At 37.8% G+C, this 13,701-nt stretch overlaps 2 long non-coding RNA genes across 4 annotated transcripts in view; one reads left to right on the top strand and one right to left on the bottom strand.

The window, feature by feature from the left end:
- The window catches only part of LOC123282408 (uncharacterized), a 149,157-nt gene that overhangs the window by 123,625 nt on the left and 11,831 nt on the right, over window positions 1-13,701 (top strand). The window lies entirely within an intron of this gene.
- The window catches only part of LOC123283448 (uncharacterized), a 174,899-nt gene continuing 167,249 nt past the window's right edge, over window positions 6,052-13,701 (bottom strand). The window contains exon 9 of the long non-coding RNA XR_011498016.1: window positions 6,052-8,870. This is a non-coding gene — a long non-coding RNA (uncharacterized lncRNA). The remainder of the gene's footprint in view (window positions 8,871-13,701) is intronic.

Here is a 13,701-nt window from a genome sequence, read left to right as displayed (position 1 = left end):
GTGGAACAGCTGGATCATCTGGTAGATCTATTCTTAATGTTCTGAGGAAACTCCATACTGTTTTCCATAGTGGCTGTACCAAATTGCACTCCCACCAGCAGTGTATGAGGGTTCCCTTCTCTCCACATCTTCTCCAAAACTTATTGTTTTCAGTCTTCTTAATTATAGCCATTCAGACGAGAGTGAAGTTATCTCACTGTAATTTTTATTTGCATAATTATGTTGAACATCTTTTCAAGTGCTTGTTGGCTATCTGTATATCTTCTTTGGAGAAATGTCTGTTGAGATCTTTTGCCCAATTTTTAATTGGGTTGCTAGTTTTTTTTGTTGTTGAGATGTATGAATTTTTGTATATTTTGGATATTAACCCCTTATCAGATATGTGGTTTGAAAATATCTTCTCCTAATTGTTAGCTTGTCTTTTCATTTTGTTGATGGTTTCCCTTGCTGTGCAGAAGCTTTTTAGTTTGGTGTTCTCCCAGTTGTTTATTTCTACTATTGTTTCCCTTGTCCAGTGAGACATGGTACTGGAAAAAATGCTTCTAAGACCGATGTCAAAGAGTGTATTGACTATGTTTTTTTCTAGAAGTTTCATGGCTTGAGATCTTACATTCAAGTATTTAATCCTTATTGAGTTGATTTTTGTGTATGCTGTAGGATAATGGTCTCCTTTCATTCTTTTGCATGTGGCTGTCCAGTTTTCCCAACATCATTTATTGAAGAGACTCTCCTTTCTCCACTGTATGTTCTTGGATCCCTTGTTCAAAATTAGCTGTCCGTATATGTGGGGGTTTCTTTCTGGGCTTTTGACTCTGTTCCATTGATTGTGTGCCTGTTTTTGTGCCAGTACCGTGCTGTTTTGGTTAGTATCACTTTGTAGTACATTTTGAAGTCAGGGAGTGTGATACCTACAGCTTTGTTCTTTTTTCTCAGGATTCCTTTGGCTATTCAGGGTCTCTTGTTGTTCCATATAAAGTTCAGGATTCTTTGTTCTGTTTCTGTGAAAAATGTTCTTGGAAATTTGATAGGGATTTCATTGAATACATAGATTGCTTTAGGAAGTATGGACATTTTAACTATGTTAATTCTTCCAATTCAAGAACATGGAATATCTTTCCATTTCATTTTTTTTTTTTCTTAAAGATTCGCACCTAAGCTAACATCAGTTGCTAATCTTTTTTTTTTTTTTTCCTTAAAGATTGGCACCTGAGCTAATAACTTGCCCATCTCTTCTTTTTTTCTTTTTCTCCCCAAATCCCCCCCGGTAGATAGTTGTATACTTTTAGTTGTGGGTCCTTCTAGTTTTGGCATGTGGGACACAGCCTCAACATGGCGTGATGAGTGGTGCCATGTCCGTGGCCCGGATCCGAACCAGTGAAACCTTCGGCTGCTAAAGTGGAGTAAGTGAACTTAACCACCTGGCCACAGGGCCGGCCCCTATCTTTCCATTTCTTTGTGTCTTCTTCAACTTCTTTCAACACCATTTTATAGGTTTTGGTGTACAGATCTTTCACCTCCTTAGTTAAGTTTATTCCTAAGTATTTTATTCTTTTTGTTGCAATTGTAAATCGGATTGTATTCTTAATTTCTCTTTCTGCTACTTTGTTATTAGTGTATAGAAACATAACTGATTTTTGTATGGTGATTCAGTATCCTGAACCTTGACTGCATTCATTATTTCTAAAAGTTTATTATTGGGTTCGGATTTGTTAGGGTTTCCTATATATAAAATCATGTCTCCTGTAATTAGTGACAGTTTCACTTCTTTTCCATTTTGGATCCCTTTTATTTCTTTTTCTTGCCTGATTGCTCTGGCTAGGACTTCCTATACTATGTTAAATAAGAGTGGTGACAGTGGGCATCCTTGTCTGGTTCCTGTTCTTGGATAGCTTTCAGTTTTTCTCCATTGAGAATGATATTAGCCATTGGTATGTCATATATGACCTTTATTATGTTGAAGTATTTCCTTCTATACCTATTTTATTCAGAGTTTTATCACAAATGGATGCTGTATCTTGTCAAATGCTTTCTCTGCATCTGTGGAGATGATATGTGACTTTTATTCTTCATTTTTTTAATGTGGTATATTACGTTGATTGATTTGTAGACATTTATCCCTCTCTGCATTGCTGGAATAAATCCCAGTTGATCATGGTGTATGACAGTTTTTAATATATTGTTGTTTTTGACTTGCTAGTATTTTGCTGAGGAGTTTTGCATCGATGTCCATAAATGATTTTGACCTTTAATTTTCTTTTTTTCTGTTGTCCTTGTCTGTTTTTGATATTAGGATAATGTTGGCTTCATAGAGTGTGTTAGGAAACTCCCTCTCTTCTTCAAATTTTGGAAGAGTTTGAGAAGGATAGCTATTAAGTCTTCTTTGAATGTTTGGTAGCATTCACAAGGGAACCTCTCTGGTCCTGGAGTTTTATTATTAGGGAGGTTTTTGATACTGTTTTGACCTCCTTACTGGTGATTGGTCTATTCAAATTCTCTACTTCTTCTTGTCTTAGTTTTGGAAGGTTCCATGATTCTAAGAATCTATTTCTCCTGTTATGTCTGTTAATAATTGCTTTATATATTTAGGTGCGCCTATGTTGGGCATATAGAAATTTACAAGTATTATATTGTCTTGTTAGATTGTTCCCTTTATCATTATGTAGCACCTTTCTTTGCCTCTTGTTACAGTTTTTGCTTAAAAGTCTATTTTGTCCGATATAAGTATTGCTACCCCAGCTTTCTTTTATTTGTATTTGCTTAGAGTATCCTTTTCCATCCTTCCACTTTCAGTTTGTGGGTGTCTTTAGGTCTGAAGTGTGTCTCTTGTCTGCAGCATATATATGGGTCTTGTATTATTTTTCTTGAGGAAAATTAGCCCTGAGCTAACATCTGCTTCCAGTCCTCCTCTTTTTGCTGAGGAAGGACTGGCCCTAAGCTAACATCTGTCCTCATCTTTCTCTATTTTATGTGGGACACCTGCAACAGCATGCCTTGATAAGCAGTGTGTAGGTATGCACCTAGAATGCAAACTGGTGAACCCCAGGCCACTGAAATGGAACGTGTGAACTTAGTCTCCAGAGAGTCTCAGTCTCTAGAGAGGTCTCACCTCTCACTGAGATGCACCCAGAGCCTTCCAGGTGAGTCTCTTTTCACCAAAGGACTGTGCACCTTTCTTTCTGCTGATTTTAGGTCACTTCCTGAGACAAGTGAATTTGTGAACGGGCCACTTAAGAGATAGCTTTTTTTTGTCTTATGTTGATTGCTTTTCTTGGGGTATTCCATGTTGCCATTAATAGCCAGAGAAGCCAGATATTAGGAGACTTGTCTCAGTTGTGCTCAGTCTGAAGGATGCTTAGAGCAGTAATGAGCCCCTGCTGAACTCCCCACTCCTCCAAGGAGGGCTGTGTACCTTAGACTGGCTTATGCTTGGTTGGCTGTGAAGCTCTGTGGCTCACAAAGGTGGATTATTTCTCTCCAGAAGGAATTTCTGCCTCTTCCCCCTCAGTCATGACCATCCTTTGCTGTGGGAGTTCTTTTTATCAAGTTTTAAGTTCTCTCTCTGGTTTAATTTTTCCAAAAATAGTTGTAACCTGGTTGTGTTCAAGGGAGGAGGTGAGTTCAGATTCCGCCTATGCCACCATTTTGATATCTCCCTGCTCTTTAATTATGTTACAATGTCTTCTCTCTCCAACCTGCACATACGGTCTCATGAAGAAGTCCCTTAGATCAGTTGACACAGGAAGAAAATATGTGGACCTGGTTTAATGATGGCTCTGTATCAAATGCAGGCATTGAATTTGGAGAGCTATGGCCATACACTCTCTTTCTGGAATATTTCTGAAGGACAGTAATTAAGAGAAATCCTCCAGTGGGCAGAATTTCAGACTGTGCACCTGGTTGTTCACTTTGCTTGGAAGGAGAAATGGCCAGAAGTGCAAATTATATATATTCATGAGTTGTGGCCAATTGTATGGCTTGATGGTCAGGGACTTGAAAGGAATATGATTGGAAAATTGGTGACAGTGATATTTGGTGAAGAAGCTTGAGGATAAAACTCTGTCAATGAGTAAAATAACATAAATGTATTTGTGTCCATTGTGTTTGTTCATCAAAGGGCAACTTAAGCAAAGCAGGATTTCAATAATCAAGTGGATAGGATGACACATTGTATGGATACCATTCAGCCTCTTTCCAGAGATTCCTCTGTTTTAGCCCAAAGGTTTCATTAACAAAGTTGCCTTGGTAACAGGGATGGAGGTTATGCATGATCTCAACAACACTGACGTCCTCTCTCCAAAGCCAAGTTCCCAATCTGCCAGCAGTAGACAGCGACACTGAGTTCCTGATATGGCACGTTTTCCTGAGGTATTTTCCCAGCTAATTGATGGAAGGTTGATTACATTAGACTTTTTTGCTCATCAAAGGGATAATGTTTTGTCCTTACAGGAATGTACAATTCCTCTATATACAGATTTGCTTCCCCTGCAAGCAATGCTTCAACCAAAGCAAACATCTATGTACTCACGGAATGCTTTATCCACTGTCATCATATTCTATACAGCATTGTTTCAGACAAGCACTCACTTCTCAGCAAAAGAAGTGCAGCAATTGGTCTGTGTACATGTAATTCACTCTTAATAACATGTTCCCCACCATTCTAAAGCAGTTGATTGACAGAATGGTAGAAGTGCATTTAGAAGACTAAAATGTAGTGCCAGCGAGGTGGCGATACATTGCAGGGCTGTGGCAAGGTTCTGCAGGTGGTTGTATATGCTCTGAATCAGTTTCCAACATACGGTGTTGTTTCTCTTATATCAAGGATCATGGGTCCAGGAATCAATGGATAGAAATGACAGTGGCAACATATTTGCTTCCTGTTCCTTGACTTTATGCTCTGCTGACCTAGAAGTCTTAGTTCCAGAGGAAGGAGCTTGCACAAGAAGACAAAACAATGATTCTCCTGAGTTCCCTTGAGTGGAAATTAAGAGTACAACCCAGCCACATTGGGCTCATATCTCTGAATCAACATGCAGAAAAGGGAATTAGGGTGCTGGCTAGAGTGATTGATTCTGACTATTGTCAGAGAAAATCCATAGCTGGACAATACCTAACATGGTAAGAACAGATTTATTCAGGATAATTTTAACAGGGTAAAAGAGTTCTCAGTATTATACTGGTGTCAATTCTCAAGACAGTATGGACAAGTAGGACTTTATATCTATTAATAGTATGAAGCCTGAGGGGGTCAGTGGATGGAAAATTACCAGCAGTAAACATGAAGTGTAGGGAGATTTTGGCTAAAAGATCTAACAGGATTCTTGCCAAAGAATTCTTCCTGCAAACTGGCAAGGCTTACCAGGCCAAACATCACCTGGTTGATGGTGCAGTATGAGAAACATGATTAGATATTGAGGGTGATTAGACATGGAGGATAAGGGACCCCTAATAAACTGACTTAGCAGGTTTCCAGTTAAGGATTTTTCAAGGAAGTGCACAGTTGGGCCTTGTATAAGTTTCAGAGGCCTGTTTAATATTTGGTGAAGCAAAGAATCTGTGTCACTACCAAAGGAATACTGGACAACTAAAGAGTACATATGGAACACAGGATATACCTGAGGGTTTCTCTTAGTATACCATTCCCTGTGACTAAGGTCAATTGCAAGCTACAATAGCTCTATCCAAGCAGGACTAGTAATGGCCCAGACTATTCAGGAATAAAATTTTTGAGTTACCTCACCAGATAAAGATACATGACTAGCTGAGGTGCTTGCTGAGGCAAAGGGAATATAGAATTGGTAATAGAAGGTTGCTTTTAAAACCAGTGACCCAAAAAGCTGCTAGTTTGTTTTTTTTTTCCTGAGGGAGATTAGCCCTGAGCTAACATCTGCACCAATCTTCCTCTATTTTGCATGTGGCTCACCACCACAGCATGGCTGACGAGTGGTATGGGTTCATACCTAGGATCCAAACCCATGAACCCAGGCCACCAAAGCAGAACACACTGCATCCAACCACTAGGCCACAGAGCTGGCCTTGAAAAAGCTGTTAGTTTTGATTGGGGGCTAGAACAAGAGAAATCTCTGCATAGGTCCAGCATGGTGTGCAAGCTGTTCTTCCACTTGGGCCATATACCCCAGCAGACATAATAGTTATAGAAGTTTTATTGACAAATAGGTATTTTGTTTAGAGTCTTCATATGTACTTAAAGTTTATCACAGGGCTGGGTTTTAGGATTAGGACAAGGCACTGGTATCATCCACGGATATCTACAGTGTTAATGAGAACAAACTTTTTTTGACCTGTTACTAGGCCTACCAAAGACTGAATACTTGATCTTGGGTAACCAAGTTACCATGCAACCTGAGCTACCCATCATAAACTGGCTGTTATGTGAGCAACTAAGTCATCAAGTTGGGAGCACACTGAAATTCTGCACACGCATTTAAAGTGGTATATGTGATGAGGCCAAGGCATTCTCTGAGTGCACAAATAATTACACGAAGTGGGCCAAATGCCTATGGCCCTTATTACAGCTACACGTCATTCATCTCTCCAAGCTTACACCTATCTCATAATGGTGGGTTTCCTATGATGATTTGACAGAGGGTGAAAACATGTGGGGTTCGTTTATAGATGGTTTTCAACTACTTGAAAGTGGAGAGATGTAGCACTACAGCCCATCCCTTGGACATCTCGAGGACAGTAGTGAAGGGAATTGCTCCCAGGAAAAGAACACTGGTCAGGGAGTCTGACTGCTCTCTTTGCTTGGATGTAGAAATGGCCAGATATTAAATTATATATGGATTTATGTGCTGCAGTCAATGGTATGGCTTGATAGGGACATTAAAGGAATCTGATGGAAAAATTGGTGACAACAAAATTTGAGGAAGGTTTATGTAGATAGACCATTCTCACTGAACAAAATAACCTAAAGATATTTTTGTCCAAATGAATGGTCATCAAAGGGTGGCCTCAGCAGAGGAGTTCAATAATCAAGTGGGTAGGATAACATGCTCTGTGGATAAAAGCCAGCCTCTTTCCCCAACTAATTTTGTCATTGCCCAATGGACTTATGAATAAACAGGCCATGCTGGCAGGGATGGAGGTTATGCATGGGTTCAACAACATTGATTTCCACTCACCAAGGCTGACTTCCCAATCTACCAGCAGCAGGCAGCAATACTTATTCCTATATGGAAATGTCCCATAGGGTGATCAGCCAGTTTCCTGGTGGTAGATTGATAATACTGAACTTCCAGTTTCCACCATTGAATGGTCTGCATTTTGTCCTTTCTAGAATGTACACTTCTTCTGGATATGGATTTGCCTTCTCTGCATGCAATTATTCCTGCAAAACCACCAAGTGTGTACTTTCACTTCAAGGAACTAATTTCTTAGCAAAAGAAGTATGCGAATGTGCCTATGCACATGGAATTCCCAGGTCATGTTCCCCAAGCTCCCCACCATTTTGAAGCAGCTGGCTTGACAGAATTGTAGAATTGCCTTTAGAAGACTCAATTACATAGCCAATTGGTGAATATATGTTATAGTGCTGTAGCAAGATTTTCCAGTAGGCTGTATATGCTTCTGAATCGACATTCCATATGTGTTGATTTTTTTTTTTTTAATATATCCAGGGTTCATGGGTCCAGGAATCAAGTGGTGGAAATGGGAGTGGCAAGATTTTTTCTTCCTAATCCTTTGACTTTATGCTCTCCGAAGCTGGAGGTCTTAGTTCCAGAGGAAAGAATGCTTCCTCCAGGAGACAAAATAATGATTCCCCTGAATGGAAATTATGACTGCCACTCGGCGACATTGGCGCTGCTCATACCTCTGAATCAACATGCAAGGAAGGGAGTTTCGGTGTTGACTCTGGTGATTGGTCTTGACTAATGACATGGAAAACCTATAGCTGGACAATAGTTAAAATAGTAAAAATGGATTCATTCAGGAATATTTTAATAGGGTAAAAGAGTACTCATTATTGAACCAAGGTCAATTCTGAAGACAGCAAGATTATGTAGAAATTTATAGCCAAGAAGCCTAAGGGGATCGGTGGAAGGAAATTTACTAGGACAAAACATGAAGTGTATGGAGACTTTGGATAAATGTCCTAACAGAATTCTTGCTGAAGCGAGACCTGGCCAATCAGACATCACCTTGTAGATGCTGGAGGATGAGAAACCTGATTAATATCAAGGGTGATAAGACATGGAGGATGAAAGACTCTTGATAAACTGACTTCACAGAGTTCCTGCTAAAGATTTTACACAGAAATGCACAGATGTTCCTTGGGGAAGTTTCAGGATACTGACCAATTTTTGGTAAAGAAAAGAACATTTATCTGCCCACAATACTATTCAAAATAATGAATAGATGTTCTTTTCTCCCTAGAACAATATCAGTCCATTTCTTATTCAGTCACATTTTGTTCATTAAGGACCTGCTGAATCTGTTGGTGATATTTGATACTAGAAGATATGCATTGTGGCGCTAGCCATCAAGCATTTAGTGAAAGGGAATTTCTGTGAAAATAATACAAAAATAAAGATTAATATTAAAAACCCAGTTTCTAATTCCAGAGGTCAGCCTGATGAGATTTCTAGATGTTGCATTGAAAAGTATCTTTAGATGGAGAAGTGAGGACAGCAGTGATAATTCAGCGGATTTCCTGGTTTGCAGTTTCATGTCTGTGATGATGGCATCAGGTGCACCAGTGAACTTTCTGAATGGCCCACACAATAACAGTTATGAAGGTTGCCCCTATGTGATCTGTTGTGGTGATTTCCTTGATGTTCATATTAAGGCATACAGCTTCAAATTGTAGAGCTTTGAGAAAATGGTGGGTTTTGTTCTCAATGTTTCCAAATCTGAAGGGAGAAAAATTTGAAATGTTAATTTGGAGAGGGATAACCAGATATTGGAGGAAACTAGAAGAATTCAGTCTTTGGCATTGACTGACAAAATACACAAGATGGAAAGCAAAAGGGTACATTACAGATTGCATTGAAACATAAATTTTTCTCTCTACAGTCACCACCATTCAATCAGAGATAAACAAAGTAAAACTAATTTGTTTGCAAAATAATTCTAATCTCATTAATCTTGGTCTGATTACTTATATAAGTGCAGCAAGTCTAGCAATTGGTCTTATACATCTCTTGAGTTTCCTTTGGTAAAATTTTTCATAATGAATCTCAGCTTTTAGTTTCCAAAGTCTCTTGAGGATAGGAAGACAAGCCAAGACTTTGCCACCTGATTGTGCCTGCAATACCTATGGATTTGGGTGAATATCTCTTTTTTGGGGATCCCCAAAATATGTTGTGATTCCTGCGCCTGTCAGGAAGTGACCTTCCTTACTAACCTGTAAGGTGGAAAACCCTATAAGACAGGTACAGGCTGTTTTTTCCAAGTATGGTTTATAAGGATTGGCTCTTTAAAGTCAACACTAGTTCATTTAACTATCTGGTTAAATTCTAAGATCTATCTGGTCATATCTAATTCCACACATGTAATTCTCAAATATGACATTCCAATCAAAGCCTTGGTAATATACCTGACGTTTCCAAATGTGTCCTGTAACAAGAGAACAGATTCTTATTGAACTTATGCAAATAATTATATTGACATAAAAATAAGAATACTCAGTAAGAGTTTTTGAATTCTGGAAAGATCAGTTAGGGAGAAAAAGGAATTGTTTCATCTTTGTTCACACAGGTATAATTTACCAAATTGCTATAAGTTGCATGTTGCTTAACAGAAAAAAATAATCCTTCTATGTGGAAAGCAAAATATTTAAAAACTGGCAATGCTTAAATAAAAAGTCATAAAAATTTTAATCATCCTATCAGTTCATTCAGGACAATGTAATTAATTCTTGTTCTGCTAGAAATTTGGTTAGTGAGTTTGTGAATCTGTCAGCTTTTTCATTCTTTTTGGAAATTCTTACTCAGTCAAAAGCATGATCTCAAAGTTATTTGAAGTTTTCCATCATGGAGCATTCTTCCCTGTAGCTGATTGCAAACTTACAGAGAAAAATCAAAGCAAAAAAATAAATCTGTGAATGACAAGTGACTTAGAGACCATGGTTAAACTTCTGATGAGTGTTCACTGAATAAGGAAAAAATCGTATTTCTGTGGCATACAGTTTAAACATAATAACTGAAACAATGAGGGAATTCACAAATTTCTATGAACTTGATACAATTTCTGGAATACCTGTAACTTAGTAGGACATATTCACATATATATAAACTAATAATGCTTATCATAACTTCTTATTTTACAATGCTTTACAATGATACATAATTTAATATACCAAAAAAAATCAGTAGTTTAGTATTTTCCTTTTACAAGGTGAGTGACAAATACTTTGAGATTTTCCCGGAGCACTCTGTGAAATCTCAAATTTAATCTGAGGTCAAAAAGACATCATTTAGAATTTGATGTGAGGAAGTTGTTTAAAATGTCAAAGATTTGGACACTTAACTATATAGGATCACAGGTCACTGTGAAGTGATACATAAGTATCCACTTAAACAAGGTGATAATTAAAACATTTTAGAGGCAAATGCAGAAAGTTACATAGTTTTTAACATCTAGCTTTTCTAGTATTGAGAAGACTTGCTTTTCTTTCGTAACCAATGACCTGTTAAAAAGAACATGAAATACAGGAAATTATTTTAAGACTCAGAATCTTGTTTTCCTAGGCACAATACTTAATAGGAAAAGAAAAACTTTTTTTGCAATTTCTTACAAAAAGCACACCAATAATTTAAGGAAACTTTGATTTTGTAGCAGAGAGAAGGAATGAAATTCTAGTTTTGCATCACTGTACTACTAATTTTAAGGCTAATTTTTAGAAACAAATTATAAATAAATCCATCCTGATCTTAGCCAGCTTTGACAACACAAGATTAATTTTGAATGATTCCTTCCCCACATTCCTTATACAACTTTTTCTTATATACATTCAGTTTTTGTCTTATGTTTGTCCTCTTTTTCATTCTGGAACAACCACTCATTTGATGTTAGGATACAATTATTCTCTTTCCCTTAAAAAACCACACCATTCATACTTTTCCTTATCAAAAAGACATCTTACTTTCCCTACCTGAGAGGCTTTTTTTTTTACCCTTATTAGTTCTTGTAGTCTCATTTACATGTATCGATTAGAATTCTAACTAATAGCCTCCTTTATTTTACAGAGAAAACTAGGAAGCAAGTAATTTTTAACTCTGGCACATATTATCATTCTATAGCAAATTTATGGCTATATCATAATTTTCTAGATGCATATGCCTTTTTCATAGTACAATTTATCATGTTTACAAACAGACCCAAATATCTAGCTTCTCTATATCAGTCAAAACAAGATGGAGTCAAAAAGTATAAACTTCCAGTTACAAAATAAATGTCATAGGATTATAATGTACAAAAAGATGACTATAGTTAATAAAACTGCATTGCATTTGAAAGTTGCTAAGAGCAAATCTTAACAGTTTTCATCATAAGAAAAAAATTCTGTGAATATGTATAGTGATGAATTTTAGAAAGATTTATTGTTCTGATCATTTTGCAAAATACACAAATATCAAATCACTTGTACAAGTGAAACTAATATAATATTATATGTCAATTATACCTCACTAAAAAATCTTAAAAACAAACAGGATGCCAAAAGTAGATAAACTTCTTTTCAGCAATTAGTTTTAACACTTTATGTGATTTGGAAATGATCTTGATATTCAATGATTATCCATTTTTACCTTAACTTAATATAGCTTCAAAGTATCAAGTTACCAAAAATGTTTGTGAAATTAGTTTTAAGTATACATATTATAAAACATAATTATTATAAAACATATAGTAAATCATGAAACTCCATAAACATAATTATTTTAAAGTTCATTTATACGTTTTATAAACTGATTGATTTGAACAAACGACCTGAAACCGTGAAACATCTGATGTGTTTTTCTGATGCAAGTGCCTGATTTAAGCTTTTGATTGCTGAGGCATCTTCTTCTTAGACAGCTATCTCTGATAAACACATTTCCAGTCACATGACCAATAAACACCTAGGCTGTGCTCCTCCCTAAAGTTTCCTTTTTGTTTTAGAGACCTCTGGCTGACTTAGATAACTGATGGCTAGTTCGACTATTTTTCCCTTCCTGCACTTCAACTCTCATTTTTATGTTTTAAAGTCCCCAGTAAAGAGGAAACTTGCAAAACCCTAGACCTCCTACCCTTGGGTCCATTAAAAGCAGAACCCCAGGCCCACACTCTCTCCTTATCTGTGACCTCACTGTGTAGCCCCAGGCAGGCTGTGTGCCTTTCAGGACCTGTGAGTAACAAACCTTGTCTTTCAAAATTTCCTGATGGTTGCTGCTGAGAGTTCTTGCAATCATAACAAGAACCCCAAGAGCCAATCTAGCCACAACATTAATTATCGATAAGCTGAGACTGGAACAAAACTAAGCGGCGTAGTCAGCAGAATTGCTTAGCTGCCCTTGCAATTAACTAAGTGGAATGCCTTTTAGCTGTAACTGGCTTACTAACACCATCTGGGAAGAGAACACCACTTGCTGGGGGTCTGTTGTGCTGCTATGTGCTTTGATATATTGTCTCTATTATGTGTTGCCTTCAGTATATATCCCCAAATGCCACTGCTATCATATTTCAGTTATCTCCCCAGAGCAGCATGATCAAGGCCATATGGTCTAATGAGATGATTAGATTTTTCCCAAAGACCCTGTGCATATCGTACTAACCAAGGCAGACCCTAATCCAAGAGAGGTTGATTGGGACCTTCTGGAAATTAAGGGAGCTGCCTACAAAGCAGGCTTACAGAGATGTCATCCACAATTTTTTTTTCACTAACATGTAAGATTAAGGTAATGGAAGAAAATCAGGAAGTAGAAACTGAAATCAGAAACTATACCTTAACTAAAATTCAGACCTTTCTTAAGTATTTTGTGCAGCAGAATGGAGAGAAGGGAGTTGAGTGGCTCTTGCAGGGTTTTGGAAGGGGCTATAAATTGATACTCATGGCTGCTGAAATGCATCAACTGGCTGGTATCTCTAAAGACTCTAAAATCCATAATCTTATTAAAGATACATCTAGGCTATATACTTGTTTCCTCCAAGATACCACAGATCATGAGCCCCCTTGGCTTTCCCCTGAATGGGGCAGAACTGACGAGTGCACCTCATGAGGGATTCCTGTCACCAAGAAAAAGGCTGACAGGGTTATTGACACCTCTGGGGAGGAGAAAGCAGAAAAAGGGAAAGGCAAAATCCCCTAGAGCCACCAATATTTGTAGCAGGGCCCACTCCTCACTTGGATATTTATTGCCTGGTGCCATGCCCATCCTTTCATCACAGCGATCACTGCAAAGGCTCACAGTTAATGGGATACATTAGATGAGGCACGTCTCCTGCTGTGCAAAATTTACGTGGTCCAATTAGTTTATCATTTCCATGACCACAGTGACACAAATGATTCCCTCTTTACTTCCAACCATGAAGGAGCTCTGTTTGACCATGACTCAAGAGAATTCTCCTTACAGGGAGCTCTCCTTAATTACGGGATGGCACTACTTCACTTTGTTGGGATTGTTTAAATCATCCAAAAGGCATTGGAGGGTGCTGATATGGTTGCTAGACATGGAGGAGATTTCCACCCAGACATCCAGACAC

The sequence above is a fragment of the Equus asinus genome, chromosome 2 (genome assembly GCF_041296235.1).
Source record: "Equus asinus isolate D_3611 breed Donkey chromosome 2, EquAss-T2T_v2, whole genome shotgun sequence".
NCBI classification, from domain to species: domain Eukaryota; kingdom Metazoa; phylum Chordata; class Mammalia; order Perissodactyla; family Equidae; genus Equus; species Equus asinus.
The sequence above is the reverse complement of the archived record's forward strand: the minus strand, read 5'-3'. Positions and strand labels throughout refer to the sequence as shown.